Below are 17,881 nucleotides of genomic sequence, written 5' to 3' on the forward strand. Positions count from 1 at the left end.
CTCTCCACCTCAACCTGCCTCAGGACACAACACACACTCATCCACAGGTCACCTTTCGGAGAAACCTACTCAATCCCTCCTCTCTTCCTTCTCTGCTAATATCTATCCTATGCCTAGGACTCTGCTAATATCTCTAAATGACTTACTATCACAACAAAATTAACAATTCTTCAGACTCTCGCATGCTTCTCAAAAGCTTCTCCTCTCTTCCCAACCCTCCTCCTCCTTCATCAACCCTAACAGCTGACGATTTTGCCTCATTCTCAGTTTCCGCTGGCATCAAATTCAAATTCCCTTTTACCTGAACTTATTACTTCAAACTTTTGTGCCATCCAGAAACTTGCGCTTTGCAAGCAAACGTCGTCTTGTGGTGCATCATCTCAAAGAGGTACAAAATCTCTTTCTCTGACCTTTACCTTGACTGTTCCCTGCTGATGGAATGATCTGCCTAACTCAAACAGAGCTGCTGAGTCCGTAACCCTTTTCAAGAAGCGACTGAAGACACATCTTTTTCGGCAGCACTTGAATCCAGTAATACTAACACTTTTTGAGTGCAGGTGAGGACACCTTCGAGCTGCATTCTGTGCAGTTAGAGCTGGAATCCGTGGAGAAGCAGACCCGCGACCTACTAGAGAGACAGGCCGAGCTACGAGATCGACGATTCGCGCTTGAAACATCACGTGCCGATGCTCACAAGTCAGTGGTTAGTAACCTTTTGACTCCGACCTCGTCTACTCCATGTGTTTCTCTGCCCAGGATGCGATCATCCCTGGTTTCATTCACTCCGGCACTGACACAACAACATGGACCCTGGGTGATTCCACAGCGGAAGACGCGGGCCAGGACCAGAGCTAGGACCTCTCCACCCCTCCCGGCCTTCGAGATTTCCACCCGGAACCGCTTCTCCCCTCTTCGCGAGACGGAACGCGACGCTGTAATCATCGGCAGTTCCATCGTCCAGCATGTCCATGCTTCCATAGGTAAAGGTAAGGTGCGCACTCACTGCTTTCCTGGTGCTCGTGTTCTCGATATCGCTGCACAGGTTCCCGGGATTCTGAATGGTGACGAGCCCGTCGGAGCTGTCGTGCTGCACGCGGGAACGAACGACATCAGGTTGCGGCAGACGGAGGTTTTGAAGAAGGACTACAGGAGCCTGATCGAGACGGTACGCAGCACATCGCCTGAAACAATGATCATCGTGTCTGGACCGCTTCCCACTTACCGACTAGGACACGAAAGGTTCAGTAGATTATTTGCTCTAAATGAATGGTTAATGTCATGGTGTAATGAACAGAGACTGCTCTTTGTAAATAATTGGAATCTGTTTTGGGAGCGACCTAGGCTCTTCCGTGCTGATGGCCTTCACCCCAGCAGAATCGGAGCGGCTCTTCTGTCGGACAACATCTCCAAGACGCTACACACCATATGACTAGTAAGTCAAAGTCCAAATCACACTCTTTGCTGTCCAAACTTAATTGATATAAGTACCATTGTAGAACATTATATTGAAACTGTGTCTATTCCTCGTTTAGTGAGATCAAATAATAAATCTACTGCAGGATCTAAGAAAAATCTAATTGTGATTAAACCAGAAAATCTCAATATTAGTGAACAAAAACAATTTATAAAGCTAGGTCTTTTAAACATCAGATCGCTTACACCTAAGGCGGTTATTGTAAATGAAATGGTCACAGATAATAGTTTCGATGTACTTTGCCTTACTGAAACCTGGCTTAAACCAAATGATTATTTCGGTCTTAATGAGTCTACACCTCCTGGATACTGTTACAAGCATGAGCCCCGTCTGATTGGTCGTGGCGGTGGTGTTGCTATAATCTATAAAGATATTCTTACTGTTACTCAGAAAACAGGTCACAGGTTTAATTCGTTTGAAATAATTGTGCTAAATGTTACTCTCTTAGATGTAAGAAAGAAATCCCTGTTATCTTTAGCCTTGGCTACCGTATATAGACCACCAGGGCCTTACGCTGATTTCCTAAAAGAGTTTGCAGACTTTCTCTCAGATCTTTTGGTCAATGTCGATAAAGCATTAATTGTTGGAGATTTTAACATACACGTAGATAATTCAAATGATGCGTTAGGGGCTGCGTTTACAGATTTATTAAAATTCTTTGGGGTCAAGCAAAACGTAACTGGTCCCACTCGTCGTCTTAATCATACGCTAGATTTAAACATGTTCACTTGCATACTACGTACCGCTGAAATTTGTCATGTTGCGCCACGTTATCGACCAGGCAGAACAAAATTCTTCCAACAACTATAGATAATTTCTCAAATAGCTTACCTGATCTATCTCAGCTGCTCAGTGAACCCAAACAAACAGATGAATTAGAAGAACTAACTAGCACTATGAGCACCATTTTCTCTAGTACATTAGACATCGTTGCACCAATTAGATTAAAAAAGGTTAGAGAGAAAACTAAAGCACCATGGTACAACAGTGCTACGCATGTTCTAAAGAGAGAAACCCATAATTTAGAGCGTAAATGGAAACAAACTAATTTAGAGGTCTTTAGAATCGCATGGAAAGACAGTATGTCACGTTATAAAAAGGCCCTAAAAGCAGCCAGGGCTGAGCATCTCCGCAAACTAATAGAAAATAACCAAAATAATCCTAGGTTTTTATTTAACACCGTCGCTAGACTAACAAATAAACAGACGTTACCGGAGCAAAATATTCCGTTACAGTGTAGTAGTAATGATTTTATGAATTTCTTCACTGAGAAAATAGAAAGCATCAGAAACACAATTGTAAATGTACAATCTTTAATGGTGTCTTATGATTCAGCCTCAATTATTACCCCGCAAGAACAATTACAGCGCTTTGCAACTATAGGACAGGAAGAGCTAAATAAACTTATCATTGCATCTAAACCAACAACGTGTTTATTAGATCCAATACCAACTAAACTACTGAAACAAGTGTTACCTGTAGTGGAAGAGCCTCTTCTCAATATTATTAACTCGTCTTTATCTTTAGGTCATGTTCCAAGAATATTCAAGTTGGCAGTTATAAAACCTCTCATTAAGAAACCACAATTAGATCATAATAACCTAGCAAATTACAGACCCATTTCAAATCTTCCATTTATGTCTAAAATACTAGAAAAAGTTGTGTCCGCTCAACTGTGCTCTTTCTTGCAAGAAAATGATATCTATGAAAAATTTCAGTCAGGATTCAGACCGCATCATAGTACAGAAACTGCGCTCATTAAAATTACAAATGATTTACTTATAGCTTCTGACCAAGGCTTTATCTCAATACTAGTTTTACCCGATCTTAGTGCTGCGTTCGACACTATAGATCACAAAATACTCTTAGACTGACTACAAAACTACACTGGTGTTCAGGGACAGGCATTAAACTGGTTTAGATCGTACTTATCAGACCGTTACCATTTTGTCTAGGTAGATGGGGAAAAATCGAAGATAACTTCAGTAAACTACGGATCTGTGTAAGGCCCTCTGCTATTCTCAATATATATGTTGCCACTTGGTAATATTATAAGAAAACATGGAATTAATTTCCACTTTTATGCTGATGACACTCAATTATATATTTCATCACGACCAGATGAAAACAATAAATTATCTAAATTAACAGAGTGTGTTAAAGATACAAAATACTGGATGACATGTAATTTTCTGCTATTAAATTCAGATAAAACGGAGGTATTACTTATTAGTCCAAAAAACTGCCCACAAAATCTCTTACAATACAACTTTAACATAGTAGGGTGTCCTGTTACTTTATCCTCTACAGTAAAAGACCTGGGTGTTATATTAGACCGCAACTTGTCTTTTGAAAATCATATTTCATATGTTACAAGAACAGCCTTTTTCCACCTTAGAAACATTGCTAAGCTACGTAATATGCTATCTGTTTCTGATGCAGAAAAGTTAGTTCATGCATTCATGACCTCGAGACTAGATTACTGTAATGCTTTATTAGCCGGTTGTCCTGCATCCTCAATAAACAAGCTACAGTTAGTCCAAAATGCAGCCGCTAGAGTTCTTACTAGATCAAGAAAATACGATCATATAACACCAATTCTGTCGTCTCTACATTGGTTACCTATAAAGTTCCGTATCAATTACAAAGTATTACTACTGACCTATAAAGCCCTAAATGGTTTAGCTCCCGTGTATTTAACGGATCTTCTATCGCCCTACAATCCATTGTGCTCTTTAAGACCACTAAATTTGAGGCTTCTGGTCATTCCTAGGATATCTAAGTCCACTAAAGGAGGGAGGGCATTTTCACATTTAGCTCCTAAACTCTGGAATGGCCTTCCTGATATTGTTCGAGGCTCAGACTCGCTGTCCCAGTTTAAAACTAGATTAAAGACGCATCTCTTTAGCCAAGCATTCACATAATACTTACCTTTTATACTACAGTTGAATCAGATTGAATGCTTTAATATTGCGAACAGCAGCTACGCTAATTATTTCCCATATGCTTTTCTGTTGTTATCTCGGGACGCTAGTCCCGAGGTAAATACAGATCGTCAGCTCCAGTTTGTATCCAGCCTCTCATGGAAACTACAGATTCTCCAACACCCGTGCAGAGACGACTCGGCGCCTGTGAAGAGAAGACTCGACGCTGGCGATATGTTTATGCCCTAAATCAATACATGATTAACTAACTGTATTTCTCTATGTACATTTCTGAAATGCACTTTCTGTAAAGCTGCTTTGAAACAATATGTATTGTGAAAATCGCTATACAAATAAATTTGAATTGAATTGAATTGAATTTCTCTTCTATTCTATGTATTATTAAAATAATAAAAATAATAATTACTTGTACTGCGTTAGATTAAACTGAGAAGGGTCATAGCACTTGCATATTGATGTCCTAGTTTAACTGCTATTGTTCTCATTTGTAAGTCGCTTTGGATAAAAGCGTCTGCCAAATGAAAAAAAATGTAAATAACAGATCATTCTAAATTAAAATGTAGGCATAGATCTTCTGTATAGCTGCTTTGAAACAATAGATATTGTTAAAAGCGCTATACAAATAAATGTGAATTAAATTGAATTAGTGCTTGTGTGGTTAACATGAGAACTGCTGCTGCTTGCGCGATTGTCCACTAGATGTCACTCTCCATTTCTAGTCTTTTAGATTCTAGTCTAGTCTTCGTCATGAGGCCTCTCAAAGGTTTAATTCGTTGCTGGTATTCATACTTTTAGACAAAGAAATGGCCCAAATCTGTCATAAAATGTTTTTACTGACACACAATACAAGCAAAAATCTATCTGACATGTTGAAGTTTCTTACATTCATTATAATTTCTGCATAAAAACAAGACACACATCAAAATCAGCTACTGTAACTTCAGCCAGATGGCGCTCTTTCTCAGTTTAGCACAGAGTCAAAGGAGAACTGTCTATATGATGTCAAACTATAAAATCCCCTACTAACAGCCCTCTTGCGCACAGAGAACATTCAGCATAAAGAAGACTGAACTCAACTCACAATGAAGATCCTCCTCATCTTCTTCACTTTCTCCCTGATCTCAGGTCAGAGCTTTTCTCTTTCATCACTGCAGTAATGATGCTGTTTTCTGTTCATGAGGTTTCTGATCACAGTATCAATCTGATTGACAGGTGCAGTGAGATGCGTCAGTGTCACTGGATATTCTGGAGGAAGTCTTCTTGTTGATTCTGGGAAACTTTGGTTCAGTGACTCCGCTAAATACATGGTTAAACATGACCCATGGAGAACCATAATAAATTACAAGAAACACAATGAATGGACTAGTGAAGGAAGATTTATTCTTTTTAGCAACAAATATGGAAACCTCATGATATTTATCATAGAATTGAACACAAAGGATACTGGAAAATACAGAATCAGGGTTCTTGACAAATGGTATATAGATCTAACTTTGAATGTGAAAAAAGGTAAGTAATTCAAGTGTGTAATGAAAATCCTCATTTTAAATGTATGGATAATTGTGGAGTTTATTTCTTTATTATGTGATTCATGAGATTATTAAATTACAGATTCATGTTGTAAAGGGTCAAAGACAGTTTTGGCAAATGGTGGAGAAACTGCAACCTTCAGCTGTGAATATTCACATAATCATATTAATGATGCAAAAGCCATATTCAAAGAACGACAAAACTCCATTGAAAAGTTGATACACGCCACTGACACATTGAATAAGGAAGGAAGATTTAGTATTTCTGATGACAGACATATAAACTTCTTCACCGTGAGAATTACTGATGTGACTCCAGATGATGGAGGAGTTTATTTATGTGGAGTTTGGATCAACCGACTCTTCTACTCCATTAGTGCTAAAGTTAATCTGCACATTATGAGTGAGTAGAACAAACTCCCAGTGTCATCTAAGTTGATATATCAGTATTTTCGTATTCAGTATTTGCTAGATGTTGCATTCGATGAAGACTGATTCAGTCAGATATTTGTGATTGGCAGCTAAAGTGGGCGTGTCTAGAGCAACTGGCCACTCAGGAGGTCGTATGATGATCAAGTGTGAACATCCTCAACACAAAACCAAGCCAAAATACTTCTGTAAAGAATCAGATGGATGTTCAGAGAGGAAGAACCCAGGAGTTCAGGATGAATGGATGGAGATTGGAGATGTTTCTTTATATGACGACACCAGAGCAGGAGTCTTGATGGTGTTTTTTAGAGAGCTGAAAGCTGCAGATGCAGGAACATACAGATGTGGAGTGAATGTGTCTCACTATACTGAGAGCTTCACTGAACTTCAGCTGCTCGTCAACCTTGTTGATTCTTGAAAGAAGCCTTCTCGCCGTTGAAGAAGTCAGGCAGCGGAACGAGTGCTCTCCTGCAATCAAGCAGAGCAGCGACCAGCAGACTTTGATCAGCGTGTGCTTCAGCTGACTTCAACGTCTCCAATTTGGCTATCCTGCGAATATATTATACATGGATTCAGCATCTTTCCCCCTGAGACAGAAGGGATATGCGCATCCTGGCTCATCTTGGCCCAGTTGGAGGAAGAATCTGTGAAGGAAGGAATCTGTGGTCCTCAGCCATTTGAAATGCCTAGGACTCAGACTCAATCCAGCCAAGAGATCAAGAGATCTGAGGTCCTGACTCTCTCTGGTCATTAAAAATCCCAGGATGCCCTTCGAAAAAGAGTAGGGGTGTAACCCCGGCATCCTGGCCAAATTTGCACCTTGGCCTCTGTCCATCATGGCCTCCTAATCATCCCCATATACTGATTGGCTTCATCACTGTCTCTCTCCACCAATAAGCTGGTGTGTGGTGGGCGCTCTGGCACAATATGGCTGCTGTCGCATCATCCAAGTGGATGCTGCACATCAGTGGTGGTTGAGGAGATTCCCCCCTTCTATGTAAAGCGCTTTGAGGTCTCAGATAAAGCTCTATATAAATGTAACGAATTATTATTATTTATTATTATCACCCTGACAGAAAATCTCTTTCCTTGAAGCGCTTCTAGACTCAGCCCAGAATGAGGCCGTGGCTAACCCACGAGCGCGCTTAGACTGTTCAGCGGCTCGTCATTTCGTTCAGAGCAGGAGCCCTTATCCCTCTCAGAACCGTTCAGAGGATGCTAGGCCAGTTAATAAAAGCTGTCCATCTAAACCTCACTCCCCTGATCTCAAGAGGCGCACAAGCGACTGACACTAGAGAGTGCAGTTCTTAGTGTCCTACTCAAATGGGTTGAGTAGGACCGGTTACATATTCGCCATGAATGCTTCATTCTTATTCTATATATACTCTATATATTATTATAATTATTATAATTTTTTTTTTTTTCATACATGTGATTACACCTCCGTTTCCATTTTCAGATTTCTCTTTGATCAACATTATTTCTTTGTGTTTGACTCTGCTGCTGATTGGAGGATTCACTGTGACTGAGTGTTTATTGAGATGAGGTGATGCTGTCCTTCACACACACACGCGCACACACACACACACACAGTCAGATGTCAGATGCATCTCACTGTTGTTCATTGCTGACGTTGTGTTGAGATCTGCGGATGATCTCAGCATCGGACGAGACACAGTGAAACAGTGAGTCTGAGTCTTCATTCACTGAAGTTCTTGTGTTTCATTTGTAAGTTTCATTCTGCACATCATGTTTTTCTCTTTTTATTCTCAGATCGCATATTCTTGAGCAGATTCATGAGTAGATCCACTTTATTCCTCTACTCACCTTCCCACAATCCCCTCTGATGGCTTTACATCTGTGAATGTGTGATTTTTAGACTAACAGTTTGGTCGACAAGGCCTTGATTTTAAAATAAAATTAAAAAAAAATTAACAACATGTTTTGTCATGAGCTGTTTCATGAACTCTGTGGTGTTTGTGTTTGCGTGATGAACAGGCCATTTTCCGTCCATCTCAAAGCCACAGAGAACAGGTGAAGGTTCCACTAACTCTAATTATAGTTATTTTTCTATGAACAAACTGACATATTCAGGAAACCCACAGAGAGACACATGAGACTGAACAAGAGACAGAAGATGAACAGAAGACAATAAAGAGCTGACAGTAATTCACCTTCAACATTTACTGTGTTTAATGAGGAAAAAGCTGAAAAACATTTATGATTTACAAATGATCCATGTGTGGTTTAAAAATGGTACTTTTAAAAACTGATCAAATTAAATAAATACAATGAGCCACAAATCAATGACAGAATATCTGTAAACATCCTATAAATGTTGAAAGAGTGGAAACCACGTTCACGGTGAATCATGTTTTTACATCATAAAAATACTTTATGCATATTGAGTTCAACACATTACTCTTAAACTTCAAAATGTCTATTATCTAATAGATCAAACTAGATTCTACATGATCTAGAGAGAGTGTGAGTTGGTTTGCTGTGCTGAAATGTGTTTGTAAGGTTTTGCAGGATATATGTGGTCAGTGAGCTGAAGAGAAACGGTTTCTCTTGTGGTTTTCTTTGGCTCTTGCTCTTTATATTATTTTACTCGAACCGAGATGCGCTTCAGGCTCTTGTGTATGTCATAAAAAAAGGAAATGGTCTCTGTAGAAACGATGGACACACACTTTACACTCCTTAAAGAGATCCTGTGAATTTGTGTAATATTATCAAAAATATTTGTATTCGGGTTTATTGAAATATAGATATCACAAATGCTTCTGTTGAATGTGGAATGACTGTGGATGTGACAGTATCAAAGGGAAGCACAAGCTCAGTGTGTGCTATAAAATGTATTTGTGTTCAAATGTAATTTTTCCCTGCTGGATTTATTCTCTGGTAAAGAGTTTTTTTTTTTTTTATTATTTGTTTTATTAGCTTTATTATTTGATTAGTATTTTATTAATCTAGGTATTAAATGAATTAAGTCTCTTTGAATCTCTTTAGAGTTTGTGTTTGTAGTTTCCTGTTCGTCCTGTTCATCAGATGAGTCATTTAAACCTTCGGCTCCATCTAGTGGCAAAGGTAATGTTCTGTTAAATGTCTTGGGTTTTATTGAAATGAGCATTGTGTAGTGTTATGATAGCTGACAGGGTGGGTCGGCTCTAATTAATATGACTTTAATTGATTATATATTACACTGATTTATGTGCCTCCTGTGTGTTTAACACGAAAGAGTGAATCTGGAGGAATGAGGGTTTTCAAATAATGGGCAGCTTTATAATTACATGGACTCATCGCTCGTGCTGATGTTTTAAGATTAAAATAAGAGAAGCAGATAAAAACATTTCTCAGCATTCCCTCTTTGTCCAGTGTGTGTAGTTAATCTGTCATCAGTGATGCTGAAGTTTGATTGACAGCTGCTGTCCGTGGTGCTGAATCCAGAACTGCCTGTTAAAGTGACAGAAGCATCAATCAGACTCAGACGTCAGCCGATGATCCTCTGATGATCTGAGGAGAGACAGAGAACAAACACTGCAGATGTTCAGATTAGAAAGCGTTTGCCTTCTTACACGGGTCTGAGAGACTCGGTACCTCAACATGTAAACTTCCTGATGTATCAATTATGGTGGTTGTATGTATATCTTACATTTTTAACATTTTCACTTGACTTTATGTTAAGCTTTTACTTTGAATTGTTTAATTTTAATTGTTTGCATTGAATCTGCTTGTAGGTTGACTGAGAGTTCATGTACATCCCGAATTACAGAAAAGTTGGGACGTTTTTTTTAAATTTGAAGAAAATGAAAACTAAAAGACTTTCAAATCACATGAGCCAATATTTTATTCACAATAGACCATAGATAGCATAGAAAATGTTTGAAGATATTTTACACTTGTATCCACTAAATGAGCTCATTTCAAATTTGATGCCACTTCAGATTCAGTGAAAAGAGTGTCACTCTTTCATGGTTTGTGGTTTCCAGCAGGTTTTATCTGATGTGTTTCATATGTGGAGATCAGATTCACTGAAGGAGACGCTAAAAGAGTCATTCAAACAAAGATACGCTGGAAAACACAACAGACGGTGAGTTTTATGAATGTGAATTCATTTAAATCATATTTGATGATATTATATTTAACTTAAAGACATAAAAGAAGTGTGTTGAGTCTTAAATTTTTGTCCACGTTAATAATGTTTGCATGATTATTAAAAATCCAATCTTAAAGTGTAATTGTTATTTTCACTGGTAATATACAGTATGATAATTAATCAATCAGAAACATGGATTTATAGGAGACTGTGTGAACCGCTGCTGTTTGTGTGTGTGTCCATCAGTGTCTTACTTTCACTTCCCGTTTTATTAACTTCTCTCTCTCTCTCTCTTCCCCCTCTCTCTCTCTCTCTCTTTCTCTCCTCTCTGTCTCTCTCTGTCTCTCTCTTCTCTCTCTATCTCTCTCTCTATCTCTCCTCTCTGTCTCTCTCTCTCTCTCTTCTCTCTCTGTCTCTCTCTGCTCTCTCTCTCTTCTCTCTCTCTCTCTCTCTCTCCTCTCTGTCTCTCTCTCCTCTCTCTCTGTCTCTCTCTCTTCTCTCTGTATCTATGTCTCTCTCTCCTCTCTCCTCTCTGTTTCTCTCTCTCTGTCTCTCTCTTCTCTCTCTCTCTCTCTCTCTCTCTCTCTCTCTCTCTGTCTCTCTCTCTCTCTCTCTCTCTCTCTCTCAGGGGAAGTGGGCGTCTCTGTCACGTTCAGCTCTTCATGTTAAACATGTAACCAGGAAAGAAACACTCAAAACTCTTCTAAACACACATCGAGAGCTTCAGAAGAACTGAATCTACTAACAACAGAGAAGATCATTTAATAAGAGAGAAGAATGAAGATCATCTGGACTTTCACTCTGCTGATGATTCCTGGTAAGAATCTGAACTCAAGTTCAAGGTTTGTTGTAGGTGTCGTGAGGTGTCAATCTCCATGAGTGTGACACTCATTAAATCACTAAAGATAGCACAGATTTGGTCTTTTCAGTCTTTTACTTCAGTTCATGCTGTTTTATTGACTGTTGAAGAAATCTAATTTCTCTGTATTTTAAAGGGGTGGTATAATGCACTTTTCAAAAGATGTAAAATAAGTCTCTGATGTCCCCAGAGTGTGTGTGTGAAGTCTTAGCTCAAAAATACCCCACAGATATTTTTATATAGCATGTAAAAATTTTGTGTCTGTTCCTTTAAATGCAAATGAGCTGCTGCTCCCGGCACAGGGGGCGGAGCTTCAAGAGCTCGTGTCCCTTTACCTCACACACACATACACTGAACATTTCAAACACTTTTAGCCTTTTATGTTCAAACCGGAGTCTGACAATAGCCGCGTTTCCATTACCCTTCAAATTGCGCAAATTGAAATTGCGAATTAAAAATACGCTCAATGGAAACACGTCAATTTCGCAAAAACTCCCGTTTATCGCAAAAAAGTTTTTACGCTCTCATGAGGTGGTTTTTCAGGCAATTCGAAAAAGGAATATTTCGCAAAACTGCAATGGAAACAGTTTTTGCGCATTTACAGTCACCTGACTTAGAAGACGCGGTGTGTTTGAGGTCCATGTATAGCTACGCAAATAGGCCTAATAATTATTTTATATTATTTTATTTTAACATTTAATAGGCTATATTTAGAAGACGCTTTTATGCAAAAAAAGAACAAAGCGTGAGGAGCGCGCACTGCATGGCACAGAGGCGCGGGCGTGAACACTTGCATTTTCCTATCAACAGTGGAAACAACTTAAAAAATACTCTATCATTTCTGGCCATACAGAAAATAATAATACATTATTCTCAACTACTTTTATTTGTGTAAACTCACAATAACAAAATAAAACGTTGTGCTTTTGTAAAGTAAAAGAAAACAATCAGACGCACTTTCATGATCTCCGTAAACTGGGGCGCGAGAACTGAAACAAAATATAGGATAAAGCTTGAAATGTCCACTTTAAAACAAACAAATTCGAATCGAAAGCTAATACCTTCTGATTTTGTAATTCGTATGAAAGGTGCATTTCTCTCTAAAGCGCATCTGCTTAACAGCGGAGATGGAGATGTGATTTTAGCCAAAACAATAGTTTATTAATAATATTAATGGCTCTTCTCATTCAGCACTGCGGGAAAACATCAATTCCAGGTTCTAATTTGGCCTTAGAAAACCAGTAAAATCGAGATGTTTTCCATATTAATTTGTGACTATTTTAAATGTTTAATAAAGGGGCAAAAAGTCCTAAACAAAAATCTGAAAATTCTTCGATATTTACTTTTTTTTTGCGCAGCAGTTGGTGTAGCCAGTTCAAATTAAAATTTTGGTGTTCAACTTTGCGTTTTAAAAAGACAACAACCGTTCATTTTTCGTTTTTCAACTACGGGTTAAAAAAGGAAAAACGAATGGACACAAAATAGCCTACATGGATCGTTTGGACAGAATACGAGACAGAGTTCTTTATTAAATTCATTAAAAAAAAATAATAATTAGACTATACACTGTAAAAATAAAAGGTGCCTGGAGGAACCTTTTGGGGTTCTTCACTTCGCCACACCGGCGGAACCGTCTGTAGATCCTCTAGGCACCCTTTAAAAAGGGGCGGTTCTCTGAGGAACCACACAGGTTTCCTGAGGAACTCTGATATTAGGCACTGTGTGGAACCACTTTGGGTGCCTCCAGGAACCAAATTTCATTTTTTTTTTAATATTTAATTTCATGTTGTTACTATGGTTACCTTTGACTTCTATTATAATAAACAAATTGAACCAAATACAAAATAAGAATTGTTTATTACATATTTGATATTCATGTTTATACATACACTTCCATGCACATGGGGAAAAAAGCTAACTACAGATTAATATTAATGACTACACAAAAAAATAGTATAATACATAAGCAACATGAATAATCAACCATGTATATACAATAGATAAACAAGAAAAGACATCTCAACAAAATGCATGGAAACACATAATGTTCCACGAAATAAATCAATGTAAAAAAACTACATTTGAACTAATTAAAAATGTCCATCATACTTAACTTTAAAACATTTGTGTTTCAGTCCGATGGTTAGTCTGACATCACTGTTTCCAAGTCCAAAAGCTCTATCAGATGCCAAAAACAAACAAACAGTGCTAATATACACTAATTGTGCTGTAACCTTTATCTCTATACTGAAATCTCTGATGGTTAGTTATTCAGCTATTTTGAATCATAAAATGTTTAAGTCTGGGATGCCGTTAGACTGGAGACTGTAATGTACACTATGGCTTTTGAAAAGCTTAAATGTGTGACTTGAATCAACAGTATTCATAAATGGTTGTTGAGTATTCTCATGAAACAAGATAGAGGAAGTAGTAGAGGCTTCGACCCGAAACAGAGTTAAGGTGCAGTAAAATTATCTGTTGTTCTGTGAATGTTCACTGGTGAATTCAGTCATTTCAATATGAATTCACACGATCAGCAATTTCGTTTGTGGTCATAAATGTCACTATGGGACCAAGTTGGTGTGAGGTACTTAAAGAGTTAGAAAAGTGAAAAGGTACAGCATCGTTTTCCGTGTTTTTCCTCTTTTCTGGTGGATGGTCCAGGCACTTCGATGATTTTCAGGTCTACAGGAGGATTTTTATTCTTGATCAAACTTGTATTTCAGCTTACCGAGATCCCTGCAAAGTACAAAATTTACTGTTAGTAATGTTATTAAAGTGATAGTTGTGAAATTTAAATAATTTCCTCAGCCTTGTGACGTTCCAAACCTGTTTGACTTTCTGTCTGTGGAACCCAAAAGCAGATCTCAGGCATAATGCAACCCCAGTCACCGATCGCTGACACTGCATGAAACACAAGCAGAAAACAATTGTGTAAATCATTCATGAAACCATTCTTATGCACACTTGTCTAGTTCAATTCAATGCAACAATTTATGTAAAAATGGTTAAGCTCCAAAAATGTCCCAGAAAAGATCCTAAAAATAATCAATGAGTTCACAACTCATGTGTTATGGGTTGTGTTGCAAGTCTTCTGAAGCCTAATTGCTTTTTCCTATTTATTTATTTTTTTGTTGAAAAAGACTAAACTTGAAGTTATAATTCAGAGTTAAAATGTCTATAGCATTTTTTGTGAATCAAACCTGTGATATTATTTTTCTGAGTAACATGAATGAGATTTGAGATCATGAGAAAAGATTTTCAGAGAGTAACTGATTAAAAAACACAAGTACACAGTCAAACAATACACTTTCACACAGAGAAAGTTCATAGTAATAAAGTACTTGCATGTGGTGCAGGTAACTTACTGTAATTCAATGTTGCCACTGAAATGTTCAGATTATTTTAGAAATGTAATGGTTGTTCTGGGGAAACAAAAGAACAAAGCTGATTATTCACAACATAATATTTATTGACCAGTAAATGGCTTTAAAATGGTATTTGAGAGAATGAGGGCACCTGTAGTAAAGTTAGGCTAAACAAAAACAGAGCAAACTATAACCTGTTTTTGTTATTCATAACAAACGCCAAGAATCAGAGAATTTTCTAAATTAGTTAGGCTATATCAGCAATTTGAAGACACAGTTGTACAAAATATGTTGAATTGAATGACTAAATCAATCTAAGACAATAAGTCAATCATTTCCATTTGTTCATTAGATCAACGTAACGTTAGTTAGCATCGCGGCTAAAACCTTCATACCAGATACTGTGCAATAAACGAGTGGTAAACACTGTAAAAACGTAGTAATGTATAATAAATTTAGTTTAGATATATGTGTGTTTAAATATATAGTGAGTAGACTCTGTATTTATATTTATTTGGCGAGTTTACAAACCTTGTAATGGAGAGCCGAATAAACGGCGGAAGCTTTGATGAGGAGAGCCGTTACTTTCCTGATGACGATCAGCTGAGCTTTGTTGCGCGCGAGCAGCGCGAGCATCACTGAAGCGACGACAGCAGAGGAATAGGCTAGCAGCAGTTTCGTGACAGAATAATACTTTTCTCCTCCTGCTTCTTCTTCTTCATATAATATTATTATTATTTAGTGTTGTTGTTTAAGGTTTAAATGACTTAATAAAATAGGCCTATACTAAATATATGTAAGCTACCCAAGTGAAAAAGACTATAGTTACTGTTAAATGTATTAAAAATGCATTAAAGTATATTTGTATTGTAGGTCTACTAAAAACACACTCAAGTACATTTTTAATACATTTAATAGTACATCTTTTTCACCTGGGTATGTATACTGAATCAAACTTGCCTATAATAATAATAATAATAAAAATGCATTAAAGTAGGCTATATTTGTATTGTAGGTCTACTAAAAACACACTCAAGTACATTTTTAATACATTTAATAGTACGTCTTTTTCACGAGGGTATGTATTCTGAATCAAACTTAAGTAGCCTATAATAATAATAATAATAATAATAATAATAATAATAATAATAATAGGATAATAATAATAATAATAGAATAATAATCTAATTCGGGCCTCACTGAACCATTGGGTTCCTCTAGATGCTGGCTTTAACATAAGAGATCTTCCAGGAACCACTTAAATGTTAAAAGATCTTCCAATAACCCTTTTATCGCATTTAAGTTCCTCTATTTTCCCCCAAAGCACTTCGAGGTCTCATGGTAATGAAAAGGTGACTCCAGAACCTCTGAAGTAAATACAAAGTGCTTAAAGGATCCCATAAGTTCCAGCAAGAACCTCAAAGATTGTCAATGCTCCTCCAGTAACCCTACTATAGGAAAAAGAGCTTTGAGGCACCAAAATTACATTTTGAAGTTCCTTGAGTATCCAACAGGATACTTGAGGCTCCTTTAGTTTTTACAGTGTAGGAATACTGGATTCTAAATCTCAAAGAAATGCCACAATCAAAACCTCGGAGCAGAAATGAGGGCGAAACACCCAGAAACTCCATGTGTCGTTCGCATTATAAGGTCTTTCCCTGATGCTTGGATAACACGCCACGTACTCCTTCCATTAATAATAATAATGTCTAATGCGTTGGCTGTGATATGTTATAAACCAACGTCAGTTGCCGTGATTTTTGGAATGACTTATATCGCGAGAGAAAAAAGGACGTTTTAGTCGCATAACATCGGTTAATGGAAACGCCGTCATTTCGCAATAGTTTTTTATCGATATTTAGATAATAGCGCAAAACATTTGCGCAAATCTGTAATGGAAACGCGGCTAATGATGGAGAGACTCAAGAAGAAGTGACAACATGTAGAAGCAACAGGACGTTTCTGAATGGTTAGTTGGTGGATTAAGATAGTTTATGTGTAGTTATCTTCTAGTCATTAATTAGCATATTCTGTCTTGATAATCTATAAATCATTTTCCAGGGCGGGGTTTATGTAAATTCTGTGTTGTGTAGTTCCTACCAGCCGTTTGTTTTAGTCCTTAAAAAGCGATTTCTTTAAAATAAAATATCTCCCTTTTCTTTGAACGTTGAGCATCGTAACTTTGTAGATGTTGTTTATCATTACACACTAACTCAAGTTAGAAAAGTGAAATCATATTCAACCACCCCTTTAAAGTGTTTTAATGCTGGTTTGTTGTAGGTGTCGTGAGCTCCATGAGTGTGACAGGATATTCAGGAGGAGAAGTCAACATCACATGCAGATATGATAAAGGATATACAGAGAATAAAAAGTATTTTTGTAAAGGACAGGGGTCAAAGTGCACAGACCAAATCAAGACTGATATTAAAGATAAATGGTTTGATGCTGGAAGATTCTCTCTGTATGACGACACAAGATCATCAGTCTTCACTGTGACCATCAGAGATCTGAGAGAAGAGGATTCTGGGACGTACTACTGTGCAGTTGATATATATGCAATTAAAGATTCCTACACTGAAGTGAATCTGAAGGTTTTAACAGGTGAGTAACTGAGACCCATGATGATCTCCACAACATCAAGATACTCAACACTGACGTAATTACTGACGTTCACATGTGAAACGCATAACAGATGTGTTTGTTATTAAATTAAGATGAAATATCATTACTGACTTGATTTTTTAAACAATAATACTGGGTTTGTTTTTAACAGGTCAACAAATCAGGACTGTAAGAGGATATTCAGGAGGAAACGTCATTATAAACTTCAAATATGAGATTCAAGAAGAGAATCCTGTGATAGACGTCTGTAAAACTGCAGATCAGTGTTTTACTGTAATAAACACTAACAGAACAGCAGAATGGAAACATGACAGACGATTCTCCATTTATGATGACGGATCTGCAGGACTCTTACTTCTGTTTATCAGAGATCTGAATGAGAATGACTCTGGAGAATATAAGATTATAGTCAAAGTTTCTGAAGATTACAGTTTCTTCTCTGAGTTTAATCTGGACATTAAGAAGGGTGAGCTGCTTTCAGTCATTTATGCATTATTTGACAGAATCCATGAATATATCTGGTGATTGTAACATTGCTGCACTTTATCTGGATCTTAAA

At 37.5% G+C, this 17,881-nt stretch overlaps 1 protein-coding gene and 1 long non-coding RNA gene across 2 annotated transcripts in view; one reads left to right on the forward strand and one right to left on the reverse strand.

Annotated features, from left to right (window-relative positions):
* Positions 1-17,881, forward strand: part of LOC308687960 (polymeric immunoglobulin receptor-like) — a gene marked incomplete at both ends in the record, with an annotated part of 39,028 nt that overhangs the window by 18,620 nt on the left and 2,527 nt on the right. The window lies entirely within an intron of this gene.
* Positions 13,940-15,292, reverse strand: LOC308687697. Its single transcript, XR_014029783.1, has 4 exons — positions 15,232-15,292; positions 14,701-14,757; positions 14,162-14,236; positions 13,940-14,071 (listed from the first exon to the last, which is right to left on the reverse strand). It is a non-coding gene; the product is annotated as an uncharacterized lncRNA (long non-coding RNA).

Source organism: Scardinius erythrophthalmus (assembly GCF_964197995.2).
Source record: "Scardinius erythrophthalmus genome assembly, chromosome: 3".
Classification (NCBI taxonomy): domain Eukaryota; kingdom Metazoa; phylum Chordata; class Actinopteri; order Cypriniformes; family Leuciscidae; genus Scardinius; species Scardinius erythrophthalmus.